Source organism: Simochromis diagramma, unplaced genomic scaffold, assembly GCF_900408965.1.
Source record: "Simochromis diagramma unplaced genomic scaffold, fSimDia1.1 OVJJ01000293.1, whole genome shotgun sequence".
Taxonomy (NCBI): Eukaryota; Metazoa; Chordata; class Actinopteri; order Cichliformes; family Cichlidae; genus Simochromis; species Simochromis diagramma.
The window spans coordinates 5480968-5498092 of NW_024386801.1; positions in this window are offsets into that span (position 1 = coordinate 5480968).

Here is a 17125-nt window from a genome sequence, read left to right on the forward strand (position 1 = left end):
ATGTCTCCTATAGCCCTAATAGATACCTTTGAAAGAGACCATTAAAAAAGTCTCTGTTCTCAGCAAATGTCTTGTGTCCAGTTTTTAGCTCAGTTCTTAAAGTTCAGATGTGCTCCCTCATCCCATACAGAAGACTGTTTTAGGGAGATAATATTATTTGAAGATGATATGGCAAACTTATTTCAATTAAATTCCCAAAGCAAAATGCAAATCACAGTGTCCGACTGAACTTTACTGGTAAGTTTTTTAATTTACTGTTCTTAGTTGAAGGACTAAAACACGGACTTGAAACACCAAAGGGTGACGTCAAACACAGCAACACTAAAAATATATTTCCAGTTTTATAATTAAATTAGGAGCAGCACGGTGGTTAGCACTGTTAGCACAAGAAGCTCCTGAGTTCAGCTGGGGTCTTTCTGTGTGGAGTTTGCATGTTTTCCCCGTGTTTGGGTAGGTTCTCTCTGGGAACTCCGGCTTCCTCCCACAGTCCAAAGACATGCACTTAGTGAGGTTAGGATAATTGGAAACTATAAATTGCCCATAGGTGTGAATGTGGGAGTGAATGTGAGCGTGAATGGCCCTGCGACAGACTGGCAACCTGTCCAGGGCGTGCTCCGCCTCTCGCCCTAGGACAACTGGGATAGGCTCCAGCCCCCCGACGACCCTGAAAAGGGATAAGCGGAAGTGGATGGATGAATGGATGGATGGGTGGATGGATGGATAATTAAATTAGAAAATAACTGTAACTGCATGAAAAATTGACAGAGACTCATCGGATGCTTGTGATCATTTGTAGTACATAGTAAAAAAAATGCATGATATGTGTGACAGAATAAAGAAATATATGATAAAATGATAATCCAGTGCTAGTTCTCTGTTCCACTTAAAGGCAAAATTAATAATCACTCTTTTGTCTTAAGAGCTTTTATAATAAAAGTATATTGTCTAAATTCTGCTCGCAAATGACAGTCAGAAAACCAAAGGTGAATCTGAAGCCAACTTATTGCAGTGGCCTGGAGTGAACTCATATTTTAGAACTTCGATGAATCATTCAGAAACCATGGCTGAATACAAGTTAAATGTGGTCCCTTGGCAACAGTTAAGACACTAGGCAGTATTTTCAGTTTTGTACAAGAACAAAGTTCAGGATTTGTTTTGTAATATTTTTCACTCCCCTGCTCTGTGTATATGTATTCTACTTGAAACAGTTTTCATGTAACAAATAAAAAACACCTCTGCACTCTGCAATGCAGTGGCTGTTCACTGGTTAATGCATTCAGTGGTTTTATGCAACAGTTTAACTACAGTAACACAGAGTCCTAATGATGGTATATAAGATGAGCAACAGTGTGGGTTGATAGATAAGAGGTGGTATACCAGAAACTAGTTTAATCTCTTTTAGAAAGAAAATCATATAGTTAGTTAAATTGGTAATTACAATACATGAAAACTAATCAAATATTGTTTTTTTTTTAATTGCGTGCAGTGATAAGCATAGTGCATCTTCAATCTTCAGTGACATTTTGTTACAAACCATGCATATCAAACTGCAGTTGTTATTCAGCACTACTTGTTTCGTGGAACAAATTAATGAGGAGGAAGTTAGAAATTGATTATTTGGTAAAGACATTTACCTGCAAATTTAAAGATTTTATGATGACATCCTATACTAATTATTTATTTATTTTACAGAAATGTTAGCTTGCAAATTGAGGTGGGATCCAGACCAATAAAATGATTCATAAGCAGACTGACACGTACAATTCAAAGTGAACTTTTCGGCAGTGACATTTACTGCTGTCTTTCCCATGTGGCTTGGAGAAAACAGGAATGATAAGGGCACTTTTAATTATTTCTGCTGCTGTTTTAGCCCCATCCAGTGCTCTTCTGGTTCTTCAAATAAAATGATAACAATTCCCCCAATGGCGAGCCTGTGTTTCTACTGAGGGGGAGCGACAATGTAATGAGAGATTTGTTTTATTGGTTTCTTCATGCTCTCCACCCTCTTTATTCTGTCATCTCAGTGTGCTTAAGTTTCTTTGTCTGCCCTTCACCTTGGCAGAAACATTGTCGTAAACTTGTTTCTTCAAAAAGTGTCTAGTAAAATTTCAAGTCTTGTACAAACAGAGCAAACAATTCCAGGAACTGCTATGCTGTGTTTGCTGCCTGCAGCTCACTTTGTTATTGGTGTTTTCTAAAGGAAATTTGGCAGTACCATTAATATTTTCTGCTTGAGCAATTGAAGACAGCCTAGAGCGATGAACATCACTCAGGGAATTGAAACCTGGTCATTCAGCAAGCAGGTTGGATATAGAATACACACAAAGTGAATGTCAAAGATTTTCATTCACATAGTTCCTGCTCAAACACGGTGGTGTTTTTGAGTAGCTTATCTGCTTAGCGATTTATTTAAAAAGTTTTACATATATTCTTTCTTCATAGCATAATCTTTACGTGCTTCATTCGAAGCACACTTTCTGTGTACTCACTACCTAATTTATAGCCAAAGTATTCACTCACTGCGTCTTTACTGTTTCGCTAGCTTAGCTTAGCTCGTAGCCGACTCGCTAGCAGCATGGCCTCTTCACCTGTCCCTCCTGCACTTTCCTGCTCATTGTGTCAGATGTTTAGTTACTCCTCGGCCTCTTTAGCAGTAGTAATACTTGTAACAAATGTAGCATATTTGCAGCTCTGGAGGCCAGGATTACTGAATTGGAGACTCTGCTTTGCACCCTTCATTCACCCGTAGCTAGCCAGGCCCCTGTAGCTGGTGCAGCCGAAGATAGCGTAGGCCCCGCTAGCTGTCCCCTGGCAGACCCCAAGTAGCTGGGAAAAAGGGCGGCTGGGTGACGGTGAGGAGGAAGCATAGTCTTAAACAGAAGCCCCAGGTACACCACCAACCCGTTCATGTGTCTAACCATTTTTCCCCACTCGGTGACACACCCGCCGGGAGTAAAACTCTGGTAATTGGTGATTCTGTTCTCAGACATGTGAAGCTAGAGACACCGGCAACCATAGTCAATTGTCTTCCAGGGGCCAGAGCAGGCAACACTGAGGGGAATTTAAAACTGCTGGCTAAGTATAAATGTAAATTCAGTAAAATCATAATTCACGTCGGCAGTAATGACACCCGGTTACGCCAATCGGAGGTCACTAAAATCAATATTGAATCGTGTGTAACTTTGCCAAAACAATGTCGGACTCTGTAGTTTTCTCTGGTCCCCTCCCCAATCAGACCAGGAGTGACATGTTTAGCCACATGTTCTCCTTACATTGCTGGCTGTCTGAGTGGTGTCCAAAAAACGATGTGGGCTTTATACATAATTGGCAAACCTTCTGGAAGAAACCTGGTCTTGTTAGGAGAGACGGCATCCATCCCACTTTGGATGGAGCAGCTCTCATTTCTAGAAATATGGACAAATTTATTAAACCCCCCAAAATATGACTATCCAGAGTTGGGACCAGGAAGCAGAGTTGCAGTCTTACACGCCTCTCTGCAGCTTCTCTCCTCCTGTTACCCCCCCAAAACCCCATCTCCATTGAGACTGTGTCAGCTCCCAAACAGACAAAAAACAAACTAAAAACCAGCAACAAACAACTTAAACATAAAAAATCATAAAGAAAGAAGAATACAGTATCCACATCTGAACCAAAGAGTAAAACAGTGAAATGTGGATTATTAAATATTAGGTCTCTCTCCTCCAAGTCTCTGTTAGTACATGACTTAATAATTGATCAACAAATCGATTTACTTTGCCTTACAGAAACCTGGTTGCAGCAGGATGATTATGTTAGTTTAAATGAATCAACACCCCCGAGTCATTCTAACTACCAGAAATCTCGAAGCACAGGCAGAAGGAGCAGTGTGGCAGCAGTTTTTCACACCAGCCTATTAATCGACAAAAGACCCAGAAAGACTTTTAATTCATTTGAAAGCCTGATGCTTAGCCTCGTCCACCCCAGCTGTAAAACTCAGAAACCAGTCTTACTTGTTATAATCTATCGTCCACCTGGGCCTTACACAGAGTTTCTGTCTGATTTCTCAGACTTTTGATTTAGTGCTCAGTAGGGGTGGGCTTTGATTATCGATTTATCAATTAAAATTTATTCTAGCTTGGCTAATGGGATATTGATTCATTAAAATCTTGAATAGATTTTTTAATATAAATTTATTTTGCCCAAAATGCCAGAATCTCAGGTTAAACCTCACAAAATTTCAACAACCACCAAACAGCTAAAACCGTAAATGAGAGCAGGTACACGGATTCTGCACAAAGACGTAAACACAAAGCGCGGACCCATACCTGTTATTGATCTCTGTCTCTCTTCCACAGAATGTCTTTATCCTGTCTTCCTTCTCTCACCCCAACCGGTTTCAGCAGATGGCCCCGCCCCTCCCTGAGCCTGGTTCTGCCAGAGGTTTCTTCCTGTTAAAAGGGAGTTTTTCCTTCCCACTGTTGCCAAATGCTTGCTCATGGGGGGTCATATGATTGTTGGGTTTTTCTCTGTATCTATTATTGTACAATCTACTGTGCAATATGAAGCACCTTGAGGTGACTGTTGTTGTGATTTGGCGCTATATAAATAAAATTGAATTGAATTGAATAGTCATTTGGGATGCTAGTGAGCACTGATCCCACAAGGATCCCTTAACTTTTCCCATTCTTACAGCTATACAGCAAGCACTTATGGTTGAAAAGCAGTCTTCTGAACTCCTTCAGTAATTATACACAGAGCACATGGTTCACTTATGACTCACTTTTATGTGTAATGTCTATCCGATACAGTAAGTGATTAAAACAATATTTGGAAGGATTTGGGATTTTCTTTTCCTTTGTTTGTTTGTTTGTTTATTGACATTTTAAGTGTAATGGTGTACATCTTTCTTAAATAACATAAAGCTATAATAGATTTACTGTACTTGAATCTCACTTGTAACACCCCCAAGCATTACTGACTAGAATAGCTGAGATGCTGTAAAATACTGCTTAGCATGGCAAAAGCACCACTGAATTTCAGGACTCAGTAAAGGAGACTAGCAGCAGGGAATATGAAACAAGTATTTTTGTTTTTAGGTTAAGCTATGTGTATCCTGCAGCCCGCCTTTTGGCAGTAGGGTAGTAATCATGTCTGTTAGAGGGTGATTTGAGAATAGCTAAAAGGCATTGTTTTGTACAATGCTCAGAGACCGGAGAAAGTGCCTTTTACTCTGTAGTTCCGGGAAGAAAACTACCTGATCTGAGCAATCTTTTAATGTCCAGTAAATATTTTTATTCCATATTTTTGTTATTACATCATACTCTGATGTATTCATTGTTTTTGTACAGCAACTAAATAATGTTATTAAAAGCACAACGGCATTGACAGTGGTATTTGGTAATCTGTTTCACACATCATAAAAGTAAATAATCTAATTGTAATACTACATAGATTTAATAAAGGCCAGACTCACTTTGTAATATACTGCAGAGATCAAAATATCTCAGCAAAACAAATTAAAGGTCTGTTTACTAGGAAATAGAGAAAACAGTACTGAGGGATAACCCTTTCTCCCTCCCTCTGTTGCAGTTATTTGAGGGGGTTTCAAAATCACACAGGTCATTGTTTTTGGGTTAGCTTCAGTGAGGGACTGTCTCTGGGTGTGTGACCTGAACAGACTGTGCTCAGGGATGCAGGAAATGTTAGTCATGCTGGCAATCTGTATATAACCCCTGCAACCCTCCCCCGGTCATAGTAAGAAGTCACCTTTGCCTTCAGAGCCACATGGACCTGCATGGGATGGCAAACTGTTTATTCTCCATTTGCTTGGAAACAACAAAGAAATGAAAGATGGACTGAATTTATTTTGTTTTGGAGATATTTGAAACATATTGAATCCACTTTAAAATGTAGCTGAAGATAAAAACTTTGTGAAAAGTATGATATAAATGTACATGTGTGAATTTCAAATATTTAGCAAACCACTGAATGTCTGTTTTCAGTAATCATTTTGTAGCATTTATTATACATTGAAAAAGCAACATAAGCTTTGCTTGCAGGTCCTCAAACATCCCCATAACATTAAAATACTGCAAATTAATCCAAAATATCGACAACTATGGCAGTGTGGAGTTTTTTTGTTGTTTTCACTTAACAAGAAAACATTTTTCCCCACGGCTGGTCTTCCAGGTAGCTCAGCCAGAAAAATATAAAATATATATAATCCACAAACATTGAAAATCACTCATCGTCTGCTCGGTCCACTTCTTAATCAACCTCAGCCCCAAGATCAATAGCTTGCGAAGGACAATCCAATCAACCACTTATAATAAAGGAGCAATTAAAACATAATCCATTTATCTATCACCTTTAATAAGCATATTTAATTTCCAATGTAATTCTGCAACATCCTGACTATCTATAATGAGAATGTCTCTTTCAAGGGCAGTGTGGCATAGGTGCTGAAAGCACAACCCAGAATACCCAAATAACAGATCCACCTTTCCTCCTCATTATGAACTCAGCAGCACAGTGCTGACCCGCGACAGAACTAACCTCATTGAGATGCTAAGCGTTCTCTCACCTTCTAGGGAGTGAGTCTGTCGACCACGTTAGGGCAATGAGGGAGTGCCCGTCAAACACTGCTATCTGAGCTTTGATGTACTACTAAGTGCGTACATCCTTAATGGCCCTTGGCTTTGGTGTGTTCAGAAAAAAATAAATCTTACTGCTGTCACTTGGTGAACTAGAAAAAGGCGTGATTTTCCAACCAATAGAATACGCCGAAAACATAACCCTTTACAAAGACTTTAAGTTAACTGGAAAAGATCACCTTGAAGACATTCAAATGCAACGTGATGATTGATCGTTGAGCAAAATTGCCAGTAGCGGAGATAAATAACGTCTATAGCCTGCCAAGCGCTGTCATAATCACTTGGCTCTACAACTATCAGTTAACTATATGAATTTATACCTCTTAGATAAGCATTATAAAACAATTTCCATCCCATGAAATCAACAAATTTGGGAGTCACTTTATGACAATACAGCTATGTGAGTCACCTTGCACTCAAAGACTCACTTCAGAATATGTACAGAAAAGCCATAAAAATCAGAGCTGTGAAACAGCACAGTACAGTTAAATAAATTACATTCCTCAGTGTTCAGGTGTGTTGTAAAAGCACTGATTTCATTCTGTTTATTAACCTGTAAGTTTAAAAATGACGCAGTGTGGGATTGAATAATAAGTCATGTAAAATATTTAAGCTTGCATGCAGTTAGTATTTCAGTAGCTGATACTTTATTCTGTGGTGTGTATAGAGTGAAATGCCTGTTTATTAAAGTGGTTTTCATAACATGATGTAATATCAGATAACACTCGTGTTTTAAGTGTTTTAGATAAACATCCTTAAGATAAGCTTGACAAGGTGTTGAGTACAACTTAAGGTGTTCATCCTAAGTTGTACTCAAACTGCAGACACTGCTTGAAGTGAACAGTCTCCGTCTCCAACCACTTTTCCTTCTCTCACACTCACAAATACATAAATACACACATACACACACACTGTTATGCAAAAGGGGTTTCCAAATCCGACATCTCACTGCACTCTGGCATCAAAGCCTTTGTACGAGAGCCGACACCTGGTCCCTCTCTCCTTGCCAAAGAGGCTAGCGAGTGGGCTCAGATGCCTGGAAGAGTTGGGAGAATTTATACCAACTGCATCCTGCACAACACACAATCATAGACAGGCTACTGGAAGTCCAGGATAGACAGCAGAGAATAGACTTTTCTGCCCTTAGTTGCCCCTACGAATTCTGCCCTATACCCCTACAGGCACAGACATGCACAAATGTAAAAGGCACAGACAGTACTCTGTTGATCGCAGTTGATTCATGCATGTTGAAATAAGTGCCAGACAGAACACACCACGCTGCTGTGATAGCATGGTGTATCTAATGGTGCTAAATGAACATTATAGAGGTCAAAGAGAGAGCATAATCAGTTTTGGATATGAGCTAGTTTTTTGCCACTTGAGGGGGTTTTGGCTGAAGACTTCAACCATTTTCTGCCTTGATGCACCAAGCAATACCCGACGCAAGTTTTAATACTGTCCTTAGGCTGTGCATTTAACTCAGCAAATGGTTCCTGTTGTACTCATTTTCTTGTTTCTATCCAGTAAAACTAAGCCATTTTCTAGCCACACTGTTTCTTAAGAAAAGAGGCAGTATAACATCTTGTAACATTAGGAAGCTTTTTGTACTTTCCATTCATCAAATATGTTGTTAGCCTGTCACAAGGCTTTCTTGCCTTCATTGATCAAAGGGATGCTAAACATTGCCCAAGATCTTCCAAGACTTCAGAGCTCCCACAGCCACTGGCACTGTAAGTTATATAAGCATTCCACTCCTGACACTAAGTAGTCTATAGCTCAGACTGTGATAATCTCAGCAGATCTAGATGTAAAATCGTAGATGCTGAATCAAATCATGCATCATCTGATCTGCATTCTCTATAGGATACTTTTTCAAGCTTTATTTTACCAACACTTCTATACAGTAGCCAGACAGACCACTGCCACTCAGCCCACTAGCTCTTTGTTCCACCGTGTAACACCTTATCACATAATATTAATATATAAGCCTTGAATTTCTCCATGGCCTCAAATGGCCAAGGTCCTCTTCTTGAAGATTGTTATTGTAAAATCAAATGAACAACCAAAATCAGATATATAACAACTACAAAGGAGCATAAAATAACTCAACATGATTAAAAAGAGCCACAAAATGACTACAAAGAAACACAGACTGACAACAAAGAGAAGCAAATCACTACAAAGAGACTCAAAACAACTATAAGTGGATGGAAATGGATGAAAAATAATACAAAATGAACACAAATAGATCCCAAAACTACAGAAAACAGAGACTTCAGTGAAAACAAACAAATAATAAAAGATGGAAAATGTCCATTAAAAGATAGGAACGATTAAAACGGAGGCTACAAAGAGACTGGAAATATCCACAGAAGCACACAATGACCAAAAACAAACACACTGTGACCAGAGTCAAAAATATCCATGTTGTTGGCTGGCTTTTTTTTGTCTTTCTCTCACTCAATTAACCCTTGCTTATTGCGACAACATTTTTCTTTACAATTTTCAAAATGGGCATGAAAACCAAGCACAAACACGGTGTGTAATTATATACTTCTATATTTATAGAAGTTCATCTCATATCTATAGCTTGCTGATGGGCAAGCTGCATGCCAAGATCAGCTCCCTCTGTAGCTGATGAATAGCTGCCCATCAGTCATCATCTGCCAACCTGCTCTCTCTTTACTGCAAATAACTCGGTATGCCATGTTTGAACTTTGAGGTGAAGATTACTGTGTCCAGCATGAGTCTATGCACTGTTTGTATTTTTCTTTTGTGTGTAGGTATATTAGATCAACACTAACCATGCTGTGAAATGTCGATCAAATGATATCAACACAATAATAGTTTTTGACATATTATAAACTCATGACAGGGAAACAATGCCTTTCTTGACAAAGGATGTTCTGAACCTGCTGTCTAATCTGGGCTCCACAGAACTTCAGGTGACATTTTCCCTTAAGGTGCCAAGGCTGCCATTGTAAAACCCACTGGAGTCTGTATCTGGCTGATGCCTGTGCAAGCTGGAATCAAATGGATTTTTGCTGTGGTTGTGGGCCACCTCTGGGGTTTGCTTGCCTACAGGCATTGCTTTGCCTCCTATGCTTTAAGGCTGGGCATTGGGCCCTTCGTGAAGCAGAATAGTGGAGCACAATGTTAATCTCTTCTCTCTGCTGAGTCCCAGCTGTGGCCCTGCATCCCCACTGGGGCCTTTAATGTGGAGGGGAGCAGCATGGACCTCTGCTATCAGTGCAGCCATGGAAGCACAGCCACAGTTACAGACAAAACGATGTTGGCGCTTGCTTTAATGAAGGAATCAAAGTACCCTGTGTAATATAAACTTCTATTGTCTTGCTAAACACGGTGTGCAACAAAACGATATCTGTTTCTTCTTTCGAAGTAGATTCAGTTATAGAAATATTGAAAGATTCATAAATATACACAACAAAAATACCTTGAGAATTAATCCAGTTCCTACCCAGTGGTTTGAAGGCGTTTTCAAGTGGCCTTCAGTCTTCAACTAAACTCTTCACTCAGTGTAAGACTAAGTTATTTATTATGTTAAAAAGCAACCAGTACTATGAAAAAGATTAGCCTTTAAGTATGAAAATTATTATTAAACATGAGTAACCTTAGTAACCCAGAAATAGTCTTTTATCTCCACTTCCCTTATAATTCCTGAACCATAAATCATGATAATGATGTTATTTTAGTGAAATATTAGATATAAATTGATATTTGTTTTAAAATAAACACCTATCTACGCTTGTTTTTACTCATTTTTGAATAAATCTGCTCTAATAAGTATGTTTCACATACACGTAAATGGTAAGTAATCCTTAAGTAATGTAGAACTGTGGAATTACTAATTAGAGCGATGTTTCACTGCTTCAGATAACACAAAAAGAGCTTGGGCTGGAGTTATAGTTACTGAATGAGTAGTCAGGAATGACTCATAAAGAGATTTGGGAGTCTGATAGAAATGCTGATAATTATATACTAATCTAAATTAACTGATAATTGATTTAGAATCTCCCAGCCAACTCGTTATTAGGTTAAATAATCATTATCATCTACTGTAAAATCCTGAATAAACACTAATTAGGAAGTACTGAATGATCAGGTCATTCCTGTTTTTTTCCTAATTTTTTATTATTATTTTTTTGTAACAACACAACACGTTTTTGTGTACCTATAATATTTACATGTGTTTAAACTGAGCACCTTACACAGAATGATAGAGAAACATTTGTTCACTCAACAAACCCAAAGGGGTTAACAAAAAGCAAAGAAGAAAAAAGATGGAGCATAAATTTAAGATGACAGAGCTTGGCAGCCACCAGAAAAGCTGAAATTAAATAATAATTGGATGCTTCATTGATCATTGTGCTTGTACTATGTTTGTCCTCTCACCAGGAGGTCAGAGTTGAGAGACAGGTATAGGGAATTGGCTGAGATTCTGCATTTTTACTCTGAAATACTTCAGTAAGATGGATGCTTGCCAGCACTGGGGCTTGAACCAATGTCCTCTGCTTGACTAATTGTCTCCCTATTCACAATGCCACCTTTCTGCTCCAAATAAAAGTAGTCCAAAAGCAGCCAATGAAGGCAAAAAAGGCTGAATAAAAATGGTTCATGTCCCACCTCGTAGTTCTGATATTTGCTCTGTAAAACAACCTTTCATACATTAAATACATAGTACAAACCATCAGTGAATAAATAGATAGCAAATAAATAAAGTCCTGCACTTTTCTTCTATATGAAATATAATGCATACTATATTACGTTTATTATAAAAAGATGCTAACAGCATCCAGAGGATTTTATATATGGAGCCAGAGGAAACTTTGTCATTGTTATCTTTAGTAATCCATAAGTTTCCTGAGCTACAGAACAGCATAGTCTGAGGCTTGGTTGCTAATCGGGAATTCACAGAAATCTATTCAGAGAAAGGCAAATATCAAAAAGTCCTGCACTGCCTTCTCCATTTTCTCATTAGGCAGATAGATGGGAGATAGCTAGCACTGGAAGAGGTGGAGGCAAGAACAGATTAGTCTCCCTTCACAAACAACCACATATCCTTGACTTTTAATTAAAAATGCCATCGCAATTAGACACGGTAGTTTAAAGAACTGCCGAAATAAAAAGAGTTCAGGCATACCATAAAGGCAATCCGGTGCTGTTCCAGAAGAAGAAAGCTTTTCACTTTTCTTATTGTGAATGTGGGTTTTTTTATTATTATTTTTAAAATGGAAACTTAAATCGGCTTATGGGTTTTTCGCAAAAGCACTGCAGTAGGAGCAAAAGAGGAGGCAGAGAGGAGAAAATAGAACTCAAAGTCATCACAGTGGTTACAAAGGACGTTGAAGATTGAGGTCAGGGTAGGAGGAAGACTATTCTGTCGGCACAATAAATGAGTACAATTAATCAACAGTTAATGTGAATCACACCATTTATCCATCTAAACAATCTGGTTTCACCAAGTCACATTACTGAAGTAATGAATCTATGTAACTCTGACATTTGAAATACCTCAGAGAAGGACAACAGCCAGAAGCAGCCAGCATGGAAGCATCAACTACACATCACTAACTCCAGTGCTCTTTTTCTACCTCTGAGTCATGCAAGTCGTGATCCTGGAAATAGCTGTATGTCTTGTGAAAACAGAGACTAGGTCTGCTAATATGGTCTACTTGCAGGGCTGTTAAAAATTAAACAAAGAGCTGTCAGATTTGCTGATCTTCATATAATCTGTTCACATACTGAGTAAAAGTACTTTCAAAATTAAGAAAACAATAACAAAGTGCAGAAAACTGCATTGCTACTTATAGAGTTACTTCACTGCTAACTACTTAACAGTGTCTAAGTACAACTTCAGTTCCTACACAACATTTTCCAGTAGTACTACAAATTGTTGCTTTAAAAATGTTTCATTTTTCACTACTATCCACATTTTTACATTAAGCACTCCTTTATATTTTTCTCAGTTAACATATTTACCCTTACTTGAGCAAGTGAGAAAAAAATCCCACTCTTATCCAGGTTTTTTCTGCTTTTTGCAATAGAATAATAAATCGGTCTTTGTGATTTAGTATTCCCCTGGGTAATTGATTTTCTGGAGTGGTGACCATGTGGAGAAGAAAAACAATGAGCAAAGCTCTTAACAGATGCTGTAATTACCTGAGCAGACTCACACAAGAGCATGAGCGCACACAAATAGCAGTGACACCCTTTGTGATCTACCACTCACTGAAAGGGAAGGGCAGGTTTCACTTGACATCTTGACAAACAACGCAATGCCCAGTCTTACCATAATGCAGAGCCATAGGAGGCACAAGGAGTTGTTACTCCAGTCAAATGTTATTTCATACATCACAAACAAAAGGCATCTAATAGATTGTATATAATAATTTTTGCCATAAAAGCTTTTGGACATTTGGCTCACCATTTATAGACTGAAATATGTTTAACAAGTATTGGCTAGACTGCAACAGTCTCCTTCTTAGGATGACTTATAAAACAGATGGTGATCTGATTCTGTAGTATTTCACAGTGATCGAGTCAAAAATTATTGCTAGGGACTCATCAATTCATCTCAGCTGTACTTATATGAAATCTTGATTAGCAAATGTTGCTATGCTAATTAGATACATTCAGTCAGACGTGTCAGTGAAAAAAGTAAATACTGAAAGCTACTGTCTGGATTAAGACAAGAAAAAATAGATGATGTAAAACCTCATGAACTCTCAGGATGTTACACTAATTAATACTTGCTAATTATTAGTTAATGCAGTAACTAAGGTTCTTTTTGGGTTTTTTGCCGTTTTGTTTTTTCCAACATACAATTTGGATAAACAGATACTCTGGTGGTTCTAAAAATTAAAGTCCTTTTACTACTCTCACATTACGGAGCCTATTCCAGCTGCCATAGGGCGAGAGGCAGAGTACATCCTGTACAGCTTACCAGTCTGTCACAGGGTCCTAAATACAAATGACTAAAATTAGTTTTGACTGAACGGCTGGGCTCAGCGTTACTGAAGAACCCTTGCTCCTCTGTGTTAAATTAGCCCTTTAGGTGGTTCAGAGATCAAGTTAGGATGCCTCCTGAGTGCCTCCTTTTGGAGGTTTTCTGGGCATGCCCAACTGGGAAGAGACACTAGGGTAGATCGAGAAAATCCTCCAGACATCATATATTTCATGTGTTTTGGAGATACCTCACGATGCCCTAAGAGAAAATGGAAAGTGTTGCTGGGGAGAAGGACATCTGGAATGCCCTGTTTAGCCTACTGCCACTGCAACCTGAATTGAGATGAGCAGATGATGATGATGGATGGATGGATGGATAGAATTAATTCTGGTATCATTTATAATTGAGTTATCAGAAGGATCAGATCACCACTGCTGGTTGATACAGTATGCTGACTGAATTTAATGTTTTTCTGTAAGCTGTGGTTGATGGTACTGCCAGATTGTACAACAGTACACTAATCTTTTTCTTGTATTCTTTTTCTTTTGGCTGCTCCCTTTAGGGGTTTTGAACTGTCTCCTTCAGTTTCACCCTAGCATTCCTAGCATCCCAAGCATCTCAAATCACCAATCACCTCAACACTTGTCTCTATTCCACCCTATCTACACTCTCTTTTTTCACTTCTCTTGTGCACTGTCCATTGCCTTGAATGGTTGACCTTGGTATTTAAACTTGTCTACCTTCAATATCCTTGCATGTATACTTCTCTACCTGTCTCCATTTCATTCACACACTTATTGTCTTGCTTTTACAAACTTTCATTCCTTTTCTCTCCCTTCGGTACCAGTACACTTCTTCTCCATTTATCAGGCATGCTTTCACTCTCAAAGATTCTGTTAAGCAGTCTTCAAGACATCTTTGTACCTCCACAGCTATGACTTCTGAACCAACCGCCTTTCTACTCTTCATGTTCTTCATAGCTGCTCACTTCCTCCTGCCCTTCCTGTCCTTCATCAAGCCTTCTCTCTCTCTCATTTTCTTTATTCATCATCTCCTCAAAATATTTCAATAGAAACACTGCTCAATATAAGCCAATAATCTAGAGTAGCATCACATTCTCCATACAAGCACAAGCAAAGTTCCAAAGTTGGGACGCTGTGTGAAATCTACATAAAAACAGAGTGTGTTGATTTGCAAATCTCAAAAAACAACATTTATTCAGAGTTAAGTTCAGAGTTAGCTAAGAGTAAATAGAAAAATTGAGTATTAAAACTCATAAACTGTACCATAGTAAAAATCTCCCTCATTTTGAATTTGATGGCAGCAACACATCTCAGACAAAGTTAGAATGGAGGGCAACAAAAGGCTCAAAAAGCAAGTGGTATTACAAAGAAACAGTTGGGGGAATATTCTGCACTATTTAGGTTAACTGGGAACAGTTCAGTAACATGACTGAGTGGAAAATAAGCATTTTAGTAAGGCAGTGTTTCTTCGGGTAAAGATAGACATAGGTTAACCATCATGCAAAGAATCTGTGTACAACAACCCATGACCAGCAAACCTTTTGGGGCATGTCCCCACCCAGATGACGACTTTTTCAGGGAAGGCCTTGCATATTTCAGCAAGTAAACTGCATATTAGATCTATTACAGCATGGCTTCATAGTAGATGACTCCTGTTGCTGAAGTGACCTGTGTGCATCCCAACTGAAAACATTTAGCACATCATGAAATGATAAATACTGCAAAGAAGACCCAGAACTGTTGAGCAAATAGAATCCAGTGTCAGACAAGGATAAGACAACATTCCTATCCCAAAAGTCACCTCAGTTCTCAAATATGGAGATGGTACACATGGTTAACAAGGTCCTGTCCCAATATCTTTGACGTTGCTGCCACCAAATTCAAAATGAACTAATATTCTTCATAAGATAGAAAAACGTCTCACTTTAAACATTTAATGTTTTCTGTGTTTAACTGTAAATGCAACTGTAATATGTGTTTGTGATATTCAACTCATTGCATTTGTTTGCATTTGTTATTAACACAAAGTTCCAACTTTTATTAAATTGCTTTTGTACAACCTCTGGTGGCTAAGTGTGCCTAATAACGTGACACCTAATTACATTACAAATGTGTTTAGTCCGCTGCTGTTACAGTTTAGCATGATTCGCTTTTGTGTATCTCGACTCCCATAGGACTCGCACGATGTGTGGTCTAGATTAAAGGAACTGGAGCAGCAATTACAATGTAAAACATAATTTGTGACAGGAAGAGAGACTTTGTAGATATTACTTTTTATTTACAAAAAATAATACTATGGCCTGGGTTTACTTTCAGCTAGTTATGTCACCTTTTATGTTATTGTAATACATACTAAAATATGTCCTGTCTAAACAATAGGAAACCGTTTTAATGACCTAAGGACAAAGAATAGATAGATTTCAAGATGCATTATCCTTTCTTTTCAAAGTGGTGAGGATATATATCCTCTCACTGTTCAGTGTGATCGACCCATAGGGATTCATCATTTTGTACAGCAATGAAGATGATTAAAGGCCCCATCATTTAAAGGGTCTTGAAGAAAGAAAGAGAGAACATTAGAGGTGGATGTTAATGCTAGACAGATGTGAGGTTAATGTGGTGACGTGCTGAGAGAACTTCTTCCTTCCCTTTAGCTGACTTCCCTTCTGTATTTTTAAGCTAAAAATGACCTTTTCTCATAGTCATGCACACATTAATATGGCTACTCGACAGTAGCAACACCTATCCCAACCACTGTATTGGTGACTTACAACAAATGCATGCCAATGATTGTAACTGAGTGCAGCAGTGGCGTCACAATAGTTTTGAATCAGAGTTGTTGTTTTGGTTCAGTCCAATTTGAATATATATTATACAAAGGGTGGATGCAACAGTTATTTTCTTTTTTGTTTTTTATTTAGAATATTTTGTAACAACTGAACTTTAAGATAACTGCATTAAGCACTAAAGAAAATGTGTGCTTAAGAGACGTATGTGCTAGTTTTGTTTTAGTTGTTGTAACAACTGTCTCATTCAGTTTATGTTCATGAAGACTCTTTAATATCTATATTAAGGCACATTACAGCTTATTTTAATGATAAAATAATATATACAAGTGTGTTACCAGTTTAAAAAGAAAATGTATCACAAAAATTCATTAGCCAAAATGGTAGCCATGGTTTAGAGAGAGCAAATCAGGGCTAGCCCGTTTGGAAAAACACTATGATGCTTGGCTCAAGAAGGCCACTTTAGCACAGAGCATGGCGCCAATATCCTTCATCCCAAAAGAGATGGAACAAGGATTTTTCCTAATCACCCACAAATGAGTGAGTTTGCCCACCCAGTCAGTCTCAGCCAGTGAGTCTGTCCCACTTTCTTTCTATCCTGTCTAAACTGCAATCACTACCTTCCCGGCTCAAATATCGGATAACTACAATACACTACAGTACACTGATCTCCAGGCAGTTTTATATATGTGATAACTCAGCAGCAAACAGTGACAT